Source organism: Oncorhynchus masou, chromosome 20 (genome assembly GCF_036934945.1).
Source record: "Oncorhynchus masou masou isolate Uvic2021 chromosome 20, UVic_Omas_1.1, whole genome shotgun sequence".
Taxonomy (NCBI): domain Eukaryota; kingdom Metazoa; phylum Chordata; class Actinopteri; order Salmoniformes; family Salmonidae; genus Oncorhynchus; species Oncorhynchus masou.
In genome coordinates, this window is record NC_088231.1 from 25,266,180 (window position 1) to 25,285,844 (window position 19,665).

General features: G+C 43.3%; 1 pseudogene; it reads right to left on the bottom strand.

Moving 5' to 3' along the window:
- Nucleotides 1-5,824: 5,824 nt before the first annotated feature.
- Nucleotides 5,825-17,718, bottom strand: LOC135506604 (scavenger receptor cysteine-rich type 1 protein M130-like; annotated as a pseudogene).
- Nucleotides 17,719-19,665: the final 1,947 nt, after the last annotated feature.

A 19,665-nucleotide genomic window follows, 5' to 3' on the forward strand; every position in this document is an offset into this window, starting at 1 on the left:
CATTACTATATACAGTACAGTTACAGTACATTACTATATACAGTACATTACTATATACAGTACAGTTACAGTACATTACTATATACAGTACATTACTATATACAGTACAGTTACAGTTACAGTACATTACTATATACAGTACATTACTATATACAGTACATTACTATATACAGTACAGTTACAGTACATTACTATATACAGTACATTATTATATACAGTACATTGCTATATACAGTACATTACTATATACAGTACAGTTACAGTACATCACTATATTTAGTACATTACTATATACAGTACATTAATATATACAGTACATTACTATATACAGTACAGTTACAGTACATTACTATATACAGTACATTACTATATACAGTACAGTTACAGTACATTACTATATACAGTACAGGTACAGTACATTACTATATACAGTACAGTACAGTTACAGTACATTACTATATACAGTACAGTTACAGTACATTACTATATACAGTACAGTTACAGTACATTACTATATACAGTACATTACTATATACAGTACAGTTACAGTACATTACTATATACAGTACAGTTACAGTACATTACTATATACAGTACAGTTACAGTACATTACTATATACAGTACAGTTACAGTACATTACTATATACAGTACATTACTATATACAGTACATTACTATATACAGTACAGTTACAGTACATTACTATATACAGTACATTACTATATACAGTACAGTTACAGTAAATTACTATATACAGTACAGTTACAGTACATTACTATATACAGTACATTACTATATACAGTACAGTTACAGTACATTACTATATACAGTACATTACTATATACAGTACAGTTACAGTACATTACTATATACAGTACAGTTACAGTACATTACTATATACAGTACATTACTATATAAAGTACATTACTATATACAGTACAGTTACAGTACATTACTATATACAGTACAGTTACAGTACATTACTATATACAGTACAGTACTATATACAGTACAGTTCCAGTACATTACTATATACAGTACAGTTACAGTACATTACTATATACAGTACATTACTATATACAGTACAGTTACAGTACATTACTATATACAGTACATTACTATATACAGTACAGTTACAGTACATTACTATATACAGTACAGTTACAGTACATTACTATATACAGTACAGTTACAGTACATTACTATATTCAGTACATTACTATATACAGTACAGTTACAGTCCTGCCAATCACTATATACATCACTATATACAGTACATTACTATATACAGTACATTACTATATACAGTACATTACTATATACAGTACAGTTACAGTACATTACTATATACAGTACATTACTATATACAGTACAGTTACAGTACATTACTATATACAGTACAGTTACAGTACATTACTATATACAGTACAGTTACAGTACATTACTATATTCAGTACATTACTATATACAGTACAGTTACAGTACATCACTATATACAGTACAGTTACAGTACATTACTATATACAGTACATTACTATATACAGTACAGTTACAGTACATTACTATATTCAGTACATTACTATATACAGTACAGTTACAGTACATCACTATATACAGTACAGTTACAGTACATTACTATATACAGTACATCACTATATACAGTACAGTTACAGTACATTACTATATTCAGTACATTACTATATACAGTACAGTTACAGTACATTACTATATACAGTACAGTTACAGTACATTACTATATACAGTACAGTTACAGTACATTACTATATTCAGTACATTACTATATACAGTACAGTTACAGTACATTACTATATACAGTACAGTTACAGTACATCACTATATACAGTATAGTTACAGTACATCACTATATTTAGTACATTACTATATACAGTACAGTTACAGTTCCCAAACACAGACAAACACTTCCCGTGTTTGAAAGAAAAAAACTTCCTACAAAGACTATTTTCCTGACTGTCTCTACTGATGGCCTCTAACAGCAGAATAAAATAAGTGGGATATTTAAACAGCACTGAAACAGAGTAGGTTGCTAGTTGACGATGTGTTGTAAATTGTTTCAATGCTGCCGTCTACAGATCTTCTAATGTATTGTAATACCACATGTACCAATACAGTAGAATAGACAGGGACACTGTGTCATGATACAATGACCCTCCATCCAATGTTCTGCTGCTGTTGTGCAACATTGTGACGCCACTGACATGTTTACAGGTTGCCATGCCGAAAAGAGAAGGTGTTTTCATTCTGTAACAAGGCCTTCACTTCAGTCTGGATGGCTGGTTGACTGCAGACCGGTTACACAGTATCAGTGGAGGTGTTAGGCTGTTTCTGCTCTCCTCCCAACTACTAATGGAATTGTCCTGCCAATGCAACGTATGAAAATGTATCCAGTCACTACTGTATTCTCTGGATAAGAGCGTCTGCTAAATGACTCACATGTTCAATGTAATGTTCAGTTTGACAATATCAATGGAATAGACCAAAGCAGAGGCATGTATTTAGATATGAACAGATATCTCGATTGAGGATAATGTCAGTATTTAGCTACGTTATTAGCTGTTTTAGTCACCAAAGGTGAAACAAAGTGAAACTGTTGACGTCAAAGCCTCAGTTCCGGGAGAGTAGTGGGTGAAACCATTCTCCTCAGGAAAAGGGGTGATATAAATAACGTTTCCTTTCATTACGTGTTACTGAATTCATTAAAATATTTGCTGCCATTGTAGTAAGGTTGGTAATACGAGAGATCTTCGGACCTACCATTTTTGTATTATTTTCTTTGAAAGAACAACTAGTGTGTTTTGAGTGCTTCTCCCCTATTTGGGAAGTTGGTCTGCCCGCTCCTCAGTCTGACAGATATTCTGAGAGCAGGTTCGAGTCCTCTTCCTCTGTACATAAAAACTGTTTCAAACTGTATAACACAATAGTGGTTTTGGAAAACTGGTTCATATATCCTAAAGTCAATAGCGAATGTGGCTCTGTATATATTTATTTAGCCGTTCATGAATTGAAGACCTATTTCAGCCAGTTAACCAAGTTGTTGCTGTCTTAGCTCGCCGTGTTAATGACGAGCTAACGAGCACCGTTGGTCTCTGCGCTACAATGTCACGCCAGTTATTACCAGCAGGTGATTTACTAGCAGGTGACTTATTGAAATATTAAGTGAATGTTTATTTTCTTACTACCGCAAAAGGTTTATATAAAAGGGTTGTACTTGTGCTCTGTATTTATGGATTAATATCACTTCACATTGAGGGTTTGTGTGTCATCAATAACCATGTCACTGTTGTTCCTATCTAACAGATATCTTGTGTCCTACCTAACCATGTGTCACTACTGTTGTTCCTATCTAACAGATATCTTGTGTCCTACCTAACCATGTGTCACTACTGTTGTTCCTATCTAACAGATATCTTGTGTCCTACCTAACCATGTGTCACTACTGTTGTCTCCTATCTAACAGATATCTTGTGTCCTACCTAACCATGTGTCACTACTGTTGTTCCTGTATCTTGTGTCCCCCTAACAGATATAACAGATATTTTTCCTACCTAATCAGTGAACTTGTGGCTGTGACCGTCCTGTAGTGCCTATCACAGTTTATCTTTTACTGCAGATAAAAACTGAGTCAACCTGAAGTGTGGGTGTCCGTGTGCCTTTCTTCTGGGGGGCGATGTGAAGTTGGTTCCACCAGGTGTCTGTACTACAGAAACACTACTAATCCAACAATAGTGTAGTCTATATAAACAGATAAATTCTGAAACATGTTTCTTCGTCAGTTTCTCTGTTTCAAAAATAGTAATACTATTATCCTACTGAACAGTACAGCTTGGGTTGGTCTACTATTATACTACTGACCAGTACAGCTTGGGTTGGTCTACTATTATCCTACTGAACAGTACAGCTTGGGTAGGTATACTATTATCCTACTGAACAGTACAGCTTGGGTTGGTCTACTATTATCCTACTGAACAGTACAGCTTGGGTTGGTCTACTATTATCCTACTGAACAGTACAGCTTGGGTTGGTCTACTATTATCCTACTGAACAGTACAGCTTGGGTTGGTCTACTATTATCCTACTGAACAGTACCACTTGGGTTGGTCTACTATTATCCTACTGACCAGTACAGCTTGGGTTGGTCTACTATTATCCTACTGAACAGTACAGCTTGGGTTGGTCTACTATTATCCTACTGAACAGTACAGCTTGGGTTGGTCTACTATTATCCTACTGAACAGTACAGCTTGGGTTGTTCTACTATTATCCTACTGAACAGTACAGCTTGGGTTGGTCTACTATTATCCTACTGAACAGTACAGCTTGGGTTGGTCTACTATTATCCTACTGAACAGTACAGCTTGGGTTGGTCTACTATTATCCTACTGAACAGTACAGCTTGGGTTGGTCTACTATTATCCTACTGAACAGTACAGCTTGGGTTGGTCTACTATTATCCTACTGAACAGTACAGCTTGGGTTGGTCTACTATTATCCTACTGAACAGTACAGCTTGGGTTGGTCTACTATTATCCTACTGAACAGTACAGCTTGGGTTGGTCTACTATTATCCTACTGAACAGTACCACTTGGGTTGGCCTGTAACAAGTAATTAAAGAGTAAAAAGTAATTAAAGAGCAACAGTAAAATAACAATAGCAGGACTATATACAGGTCAGTACCTGGCTCTCCAGAGAAGACAGGCTATGTGCCCACAGCCCACAAAATGAGGTGGAAACTGAGATGCACTTCCTAACCTCCTGCCAAATGTATGACCAGTTAATTCATACTGTATGTTGTAGTCTGTCCAAGAGGGGAATCACACAGACTGATTTCAGTTAATTCATACTGTATGTTGTAGTCTGTCTAATAATTAAATCACACAAGACTGACAGCCTGTAATTTTATTAAAAGCATTCAGTTGATTACATGGCAGTTTAGAGAGCAACATCATAACAATAATCTACTTCATAATCAATATCATAACATTTATAATCAATAACATTATCTCTATACTACTAACAACATCACACTAATCTACATCATAATCAATATCATAACATTTATAATCAATAACATTATCTCTATACTACAACAACCCCTTCATAACAAATAATACAAAGAATGAACATCATAATCAATATGGACATAACATTTATAATCAATAACATCAATGATAAAGAATCTAAGAGTAAATAAGATAACAACAAAGACACTTTATAAAAAATGTTTAAAAGTACAAAGAATGAACAGATGATTATAATAATACCTGGACAAATAATGGAAACACTTCAAGATAAAGAATCTAAGATACACTAAATAAGATAAAGAATCTAAGAGACACTAAATAAGATAAAGAATCTAAGAGACACTAAATAAGATAAAGAATCTAATAGACACTTTTGAAGACAAAACCCCATACAAAACCCCATTTACCCAAAATCCCCATGTTACCCAAACCCCATGTTACCCAAAACCCCATGTTACCCAAAACCCCATGTTACCAAAACCCCATGTTACCCAAAACCCCATGTTACCCAAAACCCCATGTTACCCAAAACCCCATGTTACCCAAAACCCCATGTTACCAAAACCCCATGTTACCCAAAACCCCATGTTACCCCCCAAACCCCATGTTACCCAAAAACACCATGTTACCCCCATGTTACCAAAACCCATGTTACCTCAAAACCACATGTTACCCAAAACCCCATGTTACCCAAAACCCCATGTTACCCAGAACCCCATGTTACCCCAAACCCCATATTACCCAAACCCCATGTTACCCAGAACCCCATGTTACCCAAAACCCCATGTTACCAAAACCCCATGTTACCAAAACCCCATGTTACCCAAAACCCCATGTTTCTCTGGTGGTAAAAATCAAACTAAATGAATAATGGTGGTTGCAGTCACTCCTTTTAGATTTCTTACAAGGTTCTAGAAAAATAAACTAATTCTCAAATTGTTATTAAAATTAGAAATACTTCAGGTTTGTCACCACATTTTAAACACCAGTCCACTGCTGACCATCGATTTAAAACACAAAACTGACCTAAGATCAGCATGTAGGGTCAGCTTCATTCTACTCCTACTCCGTCCCCTGGGCTGCTCTCTCCTCTCCCGGTCCAGCTTCAGCTCTGGAGCTCAGAGAGACCATCTCCATGGCATTGACATAAAGATCCATGCTGCTCACCCTGTTCACTCTCTTCTGCCTCCTGGTGGGCTAGGGAGACACAGCACCAACAGTCAGACATTTACTCTCTCGTATCTCCATTCTCTCTCCCCCTCACCCTCTCCCTCTAGTTTAAATGACTTGTAACGTCTGAGTAAATGTCTTTACCTTGTAGTACAGGTAGGAGGTGGTGATGGCTGTCAGTAGGATCAGCAGCACTACAACGTGTCTGATGATGAAGGCTGGCAGAGGAGAGGCTGCAAACAGAAACACCTTTGATGAGGGGACTGATCATCATCACATAGATCTGTGGGAAATCTGTCAATGACAAAGTTATAAGTCTGGTTCATGTTCAGTTACCTGTGATGGTGAGGGAGAGGAGCTCACTCTCAGAGGAGAAGTTATGAGAGAAAACATAATTGTCATAAACACAGCTGTAGTTCCCTTGGTGGGAGTCATCTGCAGCAGGGAAGAGGAAGGCAGCAGAGTGATTGACAGCTGGCTGGGTCTGGGTTCTGTTGGAGCCGGTGAACGTGAGGAGGAAGGAGCCTCCTGGGTACTGTGGCTGAGTGGAGCAGGTGATGGTGAAGTTGTAGCCCCTGAACATCTCGGGCCCCTGGTGGCCCCTGGAGACCCCTCCCATTGGGTCAGTCAGGAAGATATCAGGCTGGACCAGGAGATCTGTAACAATAAAAGAGAACAAGATAAACCTCTTCAACTAGTTTCCTATAGATATGACAATAACATCAGCATGTAACAGTGCCAGCCACCCTCCCTCACAGGGCAACATGAGTAGTGGGCCTTCAGTCACTGAGACAACATATGTTGATATCAGGCTGAAGCAGGACATCTGGAACAAGAGGAGAGAAAAAGAAAATGTAGCTCCTCAACTACTTTCCTCATTTAGATGTGACAATAACATGACATGTGACAGTGGTAGTGAGTAGAGACGTTCACTGAGATAACACTCACATACAAAGCATTCTGGGATATTTAAGTTGTATTTGATTCCTACTTGACTGAGGGATCTATTTAGTAAAGCAGACTGACAAGCTAAACAGTCATCATGAGAGGTGCAGAGGAAGTTGTATGAATGAAGGAAATGAGTTGAATATAATTATAATATCTTGATATTCCCGGAGCAGGTCACTGTGAGTCCAGGAAGGAGATATAATACCTGGACTAAAGTATGTGGAACTCAGCAGTGACTTTTTACAACAGAGGATTATTCTTAAGCTCTACACATATCAACACTCTTTGGTCCGTTCTGCTTGTGTTGTCTACCACTTCACGGCTGAGCCGTTGTTGCTCCGAGATGTTCCACGTTGAAATTCACTGAGATCTTCAGTAAGGACATTTTGCTGCCGATGTTTGTCTATGGAGATTGCATGGCTGTGTGCTCAATTTGATAAACCTGTCAGGTGTGACTGAAATAGCCGAATCCACTAAAGTCCACTTATGTTTGGCCATAAAGTGCATCTTGTTACTACCTGAGCAGATCACTTTGAGTCCAGGAAGAATATCATAACTTCTGTAACATTCCCTCAGTGTGCGCTCAGACCCAAAACAGTGAACTCTGAACCCTCTAGTGGTGTATCCAGGTAGTACTGAAACAGTGGAGCCACAACCCAGCTGTCTACACACTACTGCAGCTGTAAACATCACGTCAGAGAGAGTTCCCACAGTCCTCCACTCTCCCTGGTCGTACCACTCCACTCCACCAGCACAGCGACTGCCTCCTCCCACCAGCCTCACATCATCAGGCTCTGAGAAAAGAAAAGAGAGAGACAGTAATCGTACTATTTTCTCACTAAAACACACCTATATTGTCTCTCTTCACTCCAGGTGAGAAACAATGTTGATTGAGTGACAAACTTTTTCTTACCTGAGCAGGTGAGTCCAACAGCATTACCAGGTAGGCAGGTGTTGTTTTCTCTGTCTGAGGTGTCACAGTCCAGGAGAAGGGACTCATTACCTTTACACTGGAACTCTTTATCCCAGGTCTGACCCTCACCTTCTCCATAGAGCCCCCCCTGTAGAGCTGCAGGAGCCCCACAGCCAAACTCCCTACAGACTACCTCTGCATCCTGCCGGTCAAAGTCAGCTTCACACACTGAGGCCCAGGACTGATTGGACTTCACCTCCACTCTCCCAGAGCAGAGACCAGCTCCATCCACAAGCCGCACAGACTCTGGAGAAAAAGAGTTGGTTGAACATTCAATCAGTTTTGTTGATGACACTGTCAAGGACTAAACACAAATATGTTGGATAAAAGATAGTAGTTTGTTATGTTTGATACTGTAAGAGGTAGAAATGGGTTCTTAGTCACTCAGGATCGGGTTGGGAATAATGCAGGCAGGAGACAGGAATAAGTTCACTTCACTTTATAGAAAATAAACAGCTGGACATCCATCAGGCAGCTTCACTTCAGTACCATCTGAACTACAATGATCTGCCCATGAACATCTCCCATAAACCAATATGACAAACACAAATATAATGTTTAAATACATCTGACATCTCTCCCTCTATTTAAATGAAATAAAAACACATAAAACATGGTACATGGTAATATTGTATAATGTATAAATAAATCTCTCAATATGACCAGTCTCTTACCTGAACAGGTCACATGACGATAATATCCACCATCATTATAGACACCAGGTTCTTCTATGATGTCACACTGTCTAATAGAAGACTCATTTCCATAGCAAATACTAAATAGTCTGACTCCTCCTCTTCCCTCTTCAATCAGAGGTCCTCTAGATTCAGCGACAGGATTCCCACAGTCCATCTCTCTACACAAAACCGTAGTCTCTCTCATGCTCCACCACCTAGTACAGAGACCTGACCACTCTCCTTTATAGAAGACTTCCACTGTCCCAGAACAGGAAGTGGTCCCATTCACCAGTCTGACTGAGTATTTAGCTGTAAACAGCAGAGAGGAAAACACAGTGGTGAGGACAGATGATGACAGTGATTCTGTTATTCTAACAGCAGTAATGCTTTGTGGTTGACAAGTATTAGTAGTTCCATAAAACACTACTTGTTATTGGGTTTTAGAATGGTTTGTATGGACACATGAATTTCTCCATGTGGGATAATAAAGTTGACTAATATTGAACTGCTATAATCACTGTAGATTTATACTCTACCTACCTGGTGGACTGACGCTTTGAGCCTGGAGATCTGAGGAGAAAGAGAGAGACAGAGGAGAAAGAGAGAGAAAGAGACAGAGAGAAACAAAGGAGAAAGGGAGGAGTCAGAGGAAGAGAGAGACAGAGGTTAAATGAACATCAACATGACCTTTCATTGTGATGGGGAAGACAGGCTTATCGTTGGTATGGTGCAACAACACCCATGTGGACATACACTATATATACAAAGTATGTGGACACCCCTTCAAATTAGTGGATTCTATTTCAGCCACACCCCTTCCTGACAGATGCAAAAAAAATCAAGCACTCAGCCATGCAATCTCCATAGACAAACATTTGCAGTAGTTTTAATGAATAGCTCAGTGACTTTACCCTTCTTCTCCCCCTCTACACTTCTCTTCTCCTCCCCTCTCTTCTCCCCTCTATTCTCTTCCCCCCTCTCCTCTCCTCTTCTCCCCCTCTCTTCTCCCCTCTATTCTCTTCCCCCCTCTCCTCTCCTCTTCTCCCCCTCTCTTCTCCCCTCTATTCTCTTCCCCCTCTCCTCTCCTTTCTCCCCTCTCCTCTCTCCTCCTCACTTTTTTATCTCTCCTCTCTTCTCCCCCTCTCTTCTCCAGTCTATTCTCTCTCCAGTCTCTCCTCTTCTCCCCTCTCCACTCCTCTTCTCCATTCCTCTTATCCCCCTCTCCTCTTCCCCCACTTCTCCCCCCTCTACTCCCCCCCTCTCTTCTTCTCTCCCTCTCTTCTCCTCCCCTCCCCCCTCTTCTCCTATTCTGCCACTATCTTCCACCGCTCCTCTTCTCCATCTCTCATCTCCTCTTCTGACCCTTTATACTCCCCTTCTGCCCCCCTCTAATCATCTTCTCCCCACTCACCTTATCTTCACCTCACTTATCTTCTTCCCCTCTTCTTCTCCTCTCCTCCCCTCCCCTCTCCTCGCCATTTCATTCGGTACTACAACATCTGCCTGGTTTTCAAGATAACCAAACGTGGTGCTGCTGTGTGGTGTGTTTTCATCAACCTCAGACTTAAATATATGTGTTCCAAGAACCTCCACCAGGGGAACTGTAGAATCCTCAAACGGTCCACCACCTTCTCCCAAAATGCCTTCTCATACAAACCAATACAGACATGGAATGGCCTCACCTCAACATGGATCTAGTCCAATCAGACGTGTCTCACCTCAACATGGATCTAGTCCAATCAGACGTGTCTCACCTCAACATGGATCTAGTCCAATCAGACGTGTCTCACCTCAACATGGATCTAGTCCAATCAGACGTGTCTCACCTCAACATGGATCTAGTCCAATCAGACGTGTCTCACCTCAACATGGATCTAGTCCAATCAGACGTGTTCACATTGATATTGATCTAATAGGCAACAGTGATTTTATTAATGACACAGAATAAACACTAAAAAACACATTACATTTTAATAGTTGTAATAACTTAGCTCTGTACACTATTCTGATTAGATGCTATTTAATGCTGTGTTTGGACAGAGGTTTCTATAGGAACACTAAGACACCTGGACCACATATTGAGATGTGCCTTTAGTTAAGTAAATCAGTTGCTACAAAAGGTGACAGTTGTAGGTGTCATGACTTCCGCCGAAGTCGGTCCCTGTCCTTGTTCTGGCGGTGAAGAAGGATGGCGGTCTGCGCCCGTGCATTGACTATCGAGGTATCAACCAAATCACCGTGAGGTACAGCTACTCCCTGCCTCTCATAGCCAGTGTGATAGAGTCAATGCACAGGGCTTCTTCACAAAATTGGATCTTAGGAGCACTTACAACCTGGTGCGTATTCGGGAGGGGACGAGAGGAAGACGGCATTTAGTACCACCTCAGGGCACTATGAGAACCTTGTCATGCCGTTACGGCCATCACAGACTGAGGAAGCCCTGTTTACACACGTCTTCCGGCACTATGGGGTGCCAGAGGTTATAGTGTCTGATCGAGGTCACCAGTTCACGTCAAGGTTCTGGAGGGCGTTTATGGAACGTCTGGGGGTCTCGGTCAGCCTTACCTCTGGTTTTCACCTCCGCCACCGCAGTGAGGCCCTGGTCTGGCTCTCGACCAGAAACCTGCCCCTCCGCCTGCCCTGCCAGAAGCTGGGCCCGCTGTTTGTGGGGCCATTCAAAGTCCTGGGGAGACTGAACGAGGTTTGCTTCAGGTTACAGCTTCCCCTCGATGGACACGTATGAACCCCTTCGTTCCATGTGTCTCTCCTCAGGCCGGTGGTGGCTGGTCCACTCCATGAGTCTGAGGTGCAGATTTTCCTCCACCCCCTCTGGACATCGAGGGGGCCCCGGAGATGCTGTTTGAGCCATAATGGACTCGAGGCATCGGGAGAAAGGCCTTCAGTACCTCGTGGAGTGGGAGGGGTACGGTCCGGAAGAGAGATGCCGGGTGCCGGTGTCGGACCCTTCATTGCTGTGGGAGTTCCACCGTCTCCATCCAGATCGCCCTGCGCGTCAAGGGGGTTACTGTTACAACTTCCACAGAAGTGGTCCCGCATCCTATGTTCGGGCAGCGTGGTGCGACGTCATCGGCCTTCTAGCCATCGCCGATCCACTTTTCATTTTCCATTTGTTTTGTCTTCGTTTTACACGCCTGGTTCCAATTCCAAATGACATGTTCATTATTTAACCCTCTGTTTTCCCCATGGTTTTTGTGCGGGATTGTTTTATGTATGTTTGGTCTGTTACTGTGGGCTCGGTATTTATGACACGTTATTGGAATATTTGAGTAAAGTTACATGTGTTACTCATCTCTACTGTCCTGACTCCTCTGCACCAGCTACACCCAGACCATTACAGTAGGACTGTGAACAAAGTAGCTGAATTGTCAAAGACTGAGGTCACCCAAAGACAAGTAATCCAGAACTTTCTCTGGTAAAGAATTACAAATCTACCACTTTCATATAAACACCTCGATACACAGCAGAACATCTACACTGAATCCATCCACCAAGCATCCTGATTTGTTTTAAAGAACACTTTTTATGACACTAAAATAACCTTCAACTACAGTATATATGAAGGGGGGGGCAAAAAAGTCTTTAGTATTTAGACTGTTTGAGGTTGTGGACAGGTGTCTTTTATACTGATAACAAGTTCAAACAGGTGCCATTAATACAGGTAATGAGTGGAGGACAGAGGAGCCTCTTAAAGAAGAAGTTACAGGTCTGTGAGAGCCAGAAATATTGCTTGTTTGTAGGTGACCAAACACTTATTTTCCACCATAATTTGCAAATAAATTAATAAAAAAATCCTACAATGTGATTTTGTCACGATTTTCTCATTTTGTCTGTCATAGTTGAAGTGTACTATGATGAAAATTACAGGCTCTATCTCATCATTTTTAAGAGAACAATGGATGGCTGACTAAATACTTTTTTTGCCCCACTGTACAACAGTCCGATGCAGGACACCATCACATCTTAACTGACATTAGTGCCTGTCCCCAGATGGACAGTTAGACTACAGTAAAGTACATTTACAGGTGATCACATCATTGTCCTGCTTTGAGACACATTTTTACTGTCTGCTTCCAGTTGCATGTTATTTTACTAACCCTGCAAATGGTAAGATATCTTACAATATTAAATCACATCTCAGTAACTGTCACACGTGTATATCAGTATAACAGCATCCTACCTGTGCTCCACAACAGGGTCATCAGTACCAGTGCAGGTATCATATCTGCCTCGAACTGGGGCTCCACTGAGCAAACAAGTCTACTGTCATAAGGAGAGGACTGAAGAGTGAGAAATACTGCTAGACTATATGACTTCTATAAGATTGAACTCAACCTTTAATGCAGACAAGATCAGACAAGATGAGTGGTTAAACCCACCTACCTACAGGAAACACTGACATCAGAAACACTCCACAGGAAACTGCTGGCAGAGCAGCAAATTTACACATAGTGTGTCCTATAATATCACCTCTAACTTTCTACTGCTTGAGTTCACCTCTTATAGAATATTGGCTTAATGTTCCAGCACCTAAATAGAAACAGTACCAGCACCCAAAATGAGTACTGATGAGGTCTCATGTTAGAGCAGGAGAAGGGGGGATGTGGTGTAGAAGCTAGAGGTCTGTTACCCAAGTCAACTCAACAGGCCTGATGCTATATGTCAGGGTCAGGCTGGGCTGGGCCAAGAGAGGAACAGGTTACTGGTTATGATGACATCACTGGTGTTTGTCTCTCTCTCACTCCTCCCCTGTCTCCTTCTACCAACCCAGTCTGTCAATAAGTCCTATCTCTCTCTCATCTCTCTCTCCCCTCTCTCCCTCCTCCCCCTGTCTCCTTCTACCAACCCAGTCTGTCAATAAGTCCTATCTCTCTCATCTCTCTCTCCCTCCTCCCCTGTCTCCTTCTACCAACCCAGTCTGTCAATAAGTCCTATCTCTCTCTCATCTCTCTCTCCCTCCTCCCCTGTCTCCTTCTACCAACCCAGTCTGTCAATAAGTCCTATCTCTCTCATCTCTCTCTCCCTCCTCCCCTGTCTCCTTCTACCAACCCAGTCTGTCAATAAGTCCTATCTCTCTCTCATCTCTCTCTCTTCTCTCTCCCTCCTCCCTCGTGTCTCCTTCTACCAACCCAGTCTGTCAATAAGTCCTATCTCTCTCTCATCTCTCTCTCCCTCTCTCTCCCTCCTCCCCTGTCTCCTTCTACCAACCCAGTCTGTCAATAAGTCCTATCTCTCTCATCTCTCTCTCCCTCCTCCCCTGTCTCCTTCTACCAACCCAGTCTGTCAATAAGTCCTATCTCTCTCATCTCTCTCTCCCTCCTCCCCCTGTCTCCTTCTACCAACCCAGTCTGTCAGTAAGAACTAAACTCATATAATGAACTGCGTTTATTTTCAGCAAACTTAACATGTGTAAATATTTGTATGAACATAACAAGATTCAACAACTGAGACATAAACCGAACAAGTTCCACAGACATGTTACTAACAGAAATAGAATAATGTGTCCCTGAACAAAGGAGGGGGGGTAACAGTCAGTATCTGGTGTGGTCACCAGCTGCATTAAGTACTGTAGTGCATCTCCTCCTCTTGGACTGCACCATATTTGCTAGTTCTTGCTGTGAGATGTTACCCTACTCTTCCACCAAGGCACCTGCAAGTCAGGGTGGGGTCAGGTCAGCCTACAGCTGTGTCTGTAAACAATGACCCTATATGGAAGTAAATGACTACAAACTACATTCAAGTCTTGAGTTTATTCAAGTAGAATAAGAAAAGAACGAAACAACATCAAGGTGTATCTGTTAGAAATCATCAATGACATCACATCAACTCACAAGTATCATAGTATGAATTAACACTTGGTAGACTATATAACTTAAACATTCATGGTAGTGACATGAACTTTTTCATAATGATCCCAACTGGATGATTTTATTCTAGAAGCAACTTTACCAACTTGTTGTTGTTGTCATTGTCGCTGTCATGGTTAGTGCTGTTGGGTAGCAACTTTACCAGCTTGTTGTTGTTATCATTGTTGCTGTCATGGTTAGTGCTGTTGGGTAGCAACTTTACCAGCTTGCTGTTGTTATCATTGTCGCTGTCATGGTGAATACTGTTGGGTAGCAACTTTACCAACTTGTTGTCGTTGTCATGGATTTTTCTGTTGGGTAGCAACTTCACCAGCTTGTTGTTGTTGTCATTGTCATCGTTATGGTTGTTCCTGCTGTGTGGGTATTAACTTCAGGTGAGGAAGAGAGAGGAGAGGTAGGGAGAGGAGAGGAAAGGAAGGGAGAGGAGGGGTAGGGAGAGGAGAGGTAGGGAGAGGAAAGGAAGGGGGGAGAGGAAGGAAGGAAGATGAGAGGAAGGGAGATGAGACAATGGGAGAGGAAGGGGTAGGAGAAGAAGGGAGAGTAAGGGAGTGGAGAGGAAGGGTGAGGAAGAGAGAGGAGAAGAAGGGAGAGGAAGGGAGAGGAGAGTTAGGGAGAGGAGAGGAAGGGAGAGGAAGGGAGAGGAGTGGAAGGAAGAGGAGAGGAAGGGAGAGGAAGGGAGAGGAGTGGAAGGAAGAGGAGAGGAAGGGAGAGGAGAGGTAGAAGAGAGGGAAGGAAGGGAGAGGAGAGTTAGGGAAAGGAGAGGAAGGCAGAGGAGAGGTATGGTGAGGAGAGGAATGGAGAGGAGGGATAGGGAGAGGACAGGTTGGGAGAGGAGAGGATGGGAGAGGAGAGGAAGGGAGAGGAAGTGGTAGGAGAAAAGGGAGAGGAAGGGAGATGAGAGTTAGGGAGAGGAGAGGAAGGGAGAGGAAGGGAGAGGAAGGGAGAGGAGAGGAAGGAAGAGGAAAGGGGAGGAGAGTTAGGGAGAGGAAGGGAGAGGAGAGGTAGAAGAGAGTGAAGGAAGGGAGAGAAGAGTTAGGGAGAGGAGAGGAATGCAGAGGAGAGGTATGGAGAGGAGAGGAAGGGAGAGGAGAGGAGAGGTAGGGAGAGGAGAGGTAGGGAGAGGAGAGGACGCGAGAGGAGGGGAGAGGAAGGGAAAGGAGAGGTAGGGAGAGGAGAGGTAGGGAGAGGAGAGGACAGGAGAGGAGAGGAGAGGTAGGGAGAGGAGAGGTAGGGAGAGGAGAGGACGGGAGAGGAGAGGACGGGAGAGGAGAGGATGGGAGAGGAGAGAAGAGGTAGGGAGAGGAGAGGACGGGAGAGGAGAGGACGGGAGAGGAGAGGGTGGGACGGGAGAGGAGAGGAGAGGTAGGGAGAGGAGAGGACGGGAGAGGATGGGAGAGGAGAGGAAGGGAGAGGAGAGGAGAGGTAGGGAGAGGAGAGGACGGGAGAGGATGGGAGAGGATAGGGAGAGGAGAGGAGAGGTAGGGAGAGGAGAGGTAGGGAGAGGAGAGGAGAGGAGAGGAGAGGACAGGAGAAGAGAGGAGAGGACGGGAGAGGAGAGGAGAGGTAGGGAGAGGAGAGGTAGGGAGAGGAGAGGAGAGGTAGGGAGAGGACAGGACAGGACAGGAGAAGAGAGGAGAGGATGGGAGAGGAGAGGAAGGGAGAGGTAGGGAGAGGAGAGGAGAGGTAGGGAGAGGAGAGGTAGGGAGAGGAGAGGTAGGGAGAGGAGAGGAGAGGACAGGAGAAGAGAAGAGAGGACAGGAGAGGAGAGGAGAGGTAGGGAGAGGAGAGGAGAGGTAGGGAGAGGAGAAGAGAGGAGAGGAGAGGACGGGAAAGGAGAGGAAGGGAGAGGAGAGGTTGGGAAAGGAGATGCACACACAGACTATCTCTCCCCGTTTGTCTCCCCATGCATCTATCCATCCTCACAACTGTCTCCCCCATCTGTCTCCCCCTCCTCCATCCTCACCACTCTCTCTCCCCTGTCTGTCTCCCCCGCCCATCCATTCTCACCCCTATCTCTCCCCCATCTGTCTCCCCATTCACTCATCCTCACCTTATCTCCCTTCTCTCCACTCCCCTCGCCCCTCTGTGGGTGTGTGTGAAGTGTGGGGTGGGTGTCAAGTTTCCCTTTTTAATTGAGAGGCACCTAGTCTCTGTTGGAGAGAAAAGAGAAATGAAAAAACGACTGAACAGGTAACTTGATATGCTGACTCCTTTATTGAGTCCCCCTATTCAGCACCAAGTCTCTCTCTCTCTCTCTCTCTCTCTCTCTCATCTCTTTCTCCCCTCTCTTTTTCTCATCTCTCTTTCTCTCTGTCTCTCTCTTTTCTCCACTCTCTCGTTCTCCCCTCTCTTTCTCTCTGTCTCTCTCTCTCTTTCTCCTCTCTCTCTCTCTCGCTCCTCTCTCCCTGTCTCTATCTTCTCTCCATTTCTTCTCCTCATTATCTGTTTTCGGGGTGACCTATATCATTGACAGCCTTGCTCCAGATCTCGTCCCAACTGATGTTCTGTTCAGTCATAACAGCCCAGAATATAATAGACATACAGTATCTTCAATCTAAAGGTTATTCTGTCTTTCCAGTTCTATCTATCATATCTTTCTAGTTCTCTGTTTCATATCTCTAGTTCTATCTATCATATCTTTCTAGTTCTATGTTTCATATCTCTAGTTCTATCTATCATATCTTTCTAGTTCTATCATATCTTTCTTAGTTGTATGTAAATTTATTTTCACCAATGACACCAATGTGTTAATCTCGTAATTTATTTTGAAGTGATGTTTCTTTGTCTCGCTGTGACAAGGTTCTCACCACATCCTGGTTCTGTCATCACAACACGCCACATTCACAGAGTTCAACCTATTTCCTGTACATCTCTCTGACACACACACACACCTTTTCTCTACACACTCTCTCACACACACATTCTCTCTCTACACACACTTTCTCCATCTCATACTCTCTACGTACACTTTCTCCATCTCATACTCTACGTACACTTTCTCCATCTCATACTCTCTACATACACACTTCCTGTCTGCTAAAAAACAGTGTCAGGAATATCATCTATCATGGTGGGCTACTGTCCCATCTGTGGGAAACCAGTCTACTTTGGTGAGTGAAGTGTGTGTGTGTGTGTGTGTGTGTGTGTGTGTGTGTGTGTGTGTGTGTGTGTGTGTGTGTGTGTGTGTGTGTCTGTCTGTCTGTCTGTCTGTCTGTCTGTCTGGCTGGCTGGCTGGCTGGCTGGCTGGCTGGCTGGCTGGCTGTCTGGCTGTCTGTCTGTCTGGCTGTCTGTCTGTCTGTCTGTCTGTCTGTCTGTGTGTCTGTGTGTCTGTGTGTCTGTGTGTGTGTTTGCCTGTGTGTGTGTGTGTGTGTGTCTCCATGCTCTGAACAGTCTGTCATGACTCACACACAGACAACAGGAAGTGTCTTCTCTGAGGAAGCAGACTATTCTCTAACATACCAGCTGCCCTCCAATTCTCTAACCTTGTGTCCTTTCCTTTCTAACCAGCCTTCTTTTCATCCTGGGATAAGTTCCTACACCCTAAACTGGGCTCTTTTCCTTCACTGGCTGGGTTCCTATAGTCTCACCTGGCTTCCTTTCCTTCACTGGCTGGGTTCCTATAGTCTCACCTGGATTCCTTTCCTTCAGAGGCTGGGTTCCTATAGGCTAACCTGGCTTCCTTTCCTTCAGAGGCTGGATTCCAATAGTCTAACCTGGCTTCCTTTCTTTCGCTGGCTGGGTTCCAATAGTCTAACCTGGCTTCCTTTCCTTCGCTGACTGGGTTCCAATAGTCTAACCTGGCTTCCTTTCCTTCGCTGGCTGGATTCCAATAGTCTAACCTGGCTTCCTTTCCTTCAGAGGCTGGGTTCCTATAGTCTAACCTGGCTTCCTTTCCTTCGCTGGCTGGGTTCCAATAGTCTAACCTGGCTTCCTTTCCTTCGCTGGCTGGGTTCCAATAGTCTAACCTGGCTTCCTTTCCTTCACTGGCTGGGTTCCAATAGTCTAACCTGGCTTCCTTTCTTTCGCTGGCTGGGTTCCAATAGTCTAACCTGGCTTCCTTTCCTTCAGAGGCTGGGTTCCTATAGTCTAACCTGGCTCCCTTTCCTTCGCTGGCTGGATTCCAATAGTCTAACCTGGCTTCCTTTCCTTCAGAGGCTGGGTTCCTATAGTCTAACCTGGCTTCCTTTCCTTCAGAGGCTGGGTTCTATAGTCTAACCTGGCTTCCCTTTCCTTCGCTGCCTGGATTCCAATAGTCTAACCTGGCTTCCTTTCCTTCAGTGGCTGGGTTCCAGTAGTCTAACCTGGCTTCCTTTCCTTCAGAGGCTGGGTTCCTATAGTCTCATCTGGCTTCCTTTCCTTCAGAGGCTGGGTTCCTATAGGCTAACCTGGCTTCCTTTCCTTCAGAGGCTGGATTCCAATAGTCTAACCTGGCTCCCTTTCCTTCAGAGGCTGGGTTCCAATAGTCTAACCTGGCTTCCTTTCCTTCACTGGCTGGATTCCAATCGTCCTACCATCCTTTTACAGTTGTTTTACTCTATTTATATAATGCAAATTAAAGAAAACCCCTCAAACCGTTTTCTACATGTTGTACCCCAGATTCCCAGCCCTTATCAAAAGAATTCAAGTGTTTCATTAAAACTCAGAAAATAACACGTTTCATATTCCACATGTCTGAACCCCTTTAAGATTTCGTGTCTATAGGAAAATGGAAATATCCACAAACCCTAAAGCTAAAAACAAACACAACATATCCAGGACTTTTCAATGTTGGTAGAAACATGCCTCTATCTCACTCACTCGCTCCCTTCAAGATTAAAACCACCGGAAAACATTTCCACAGAAAGACAATGAAGCGTTACTTCCCCCCCAAAACCCCTATTGTCAAACGACTTCAGTAACCCAAACGTTAACTACAACCAAAACCTAATGATCAGTCCATTTTACTCCTTCC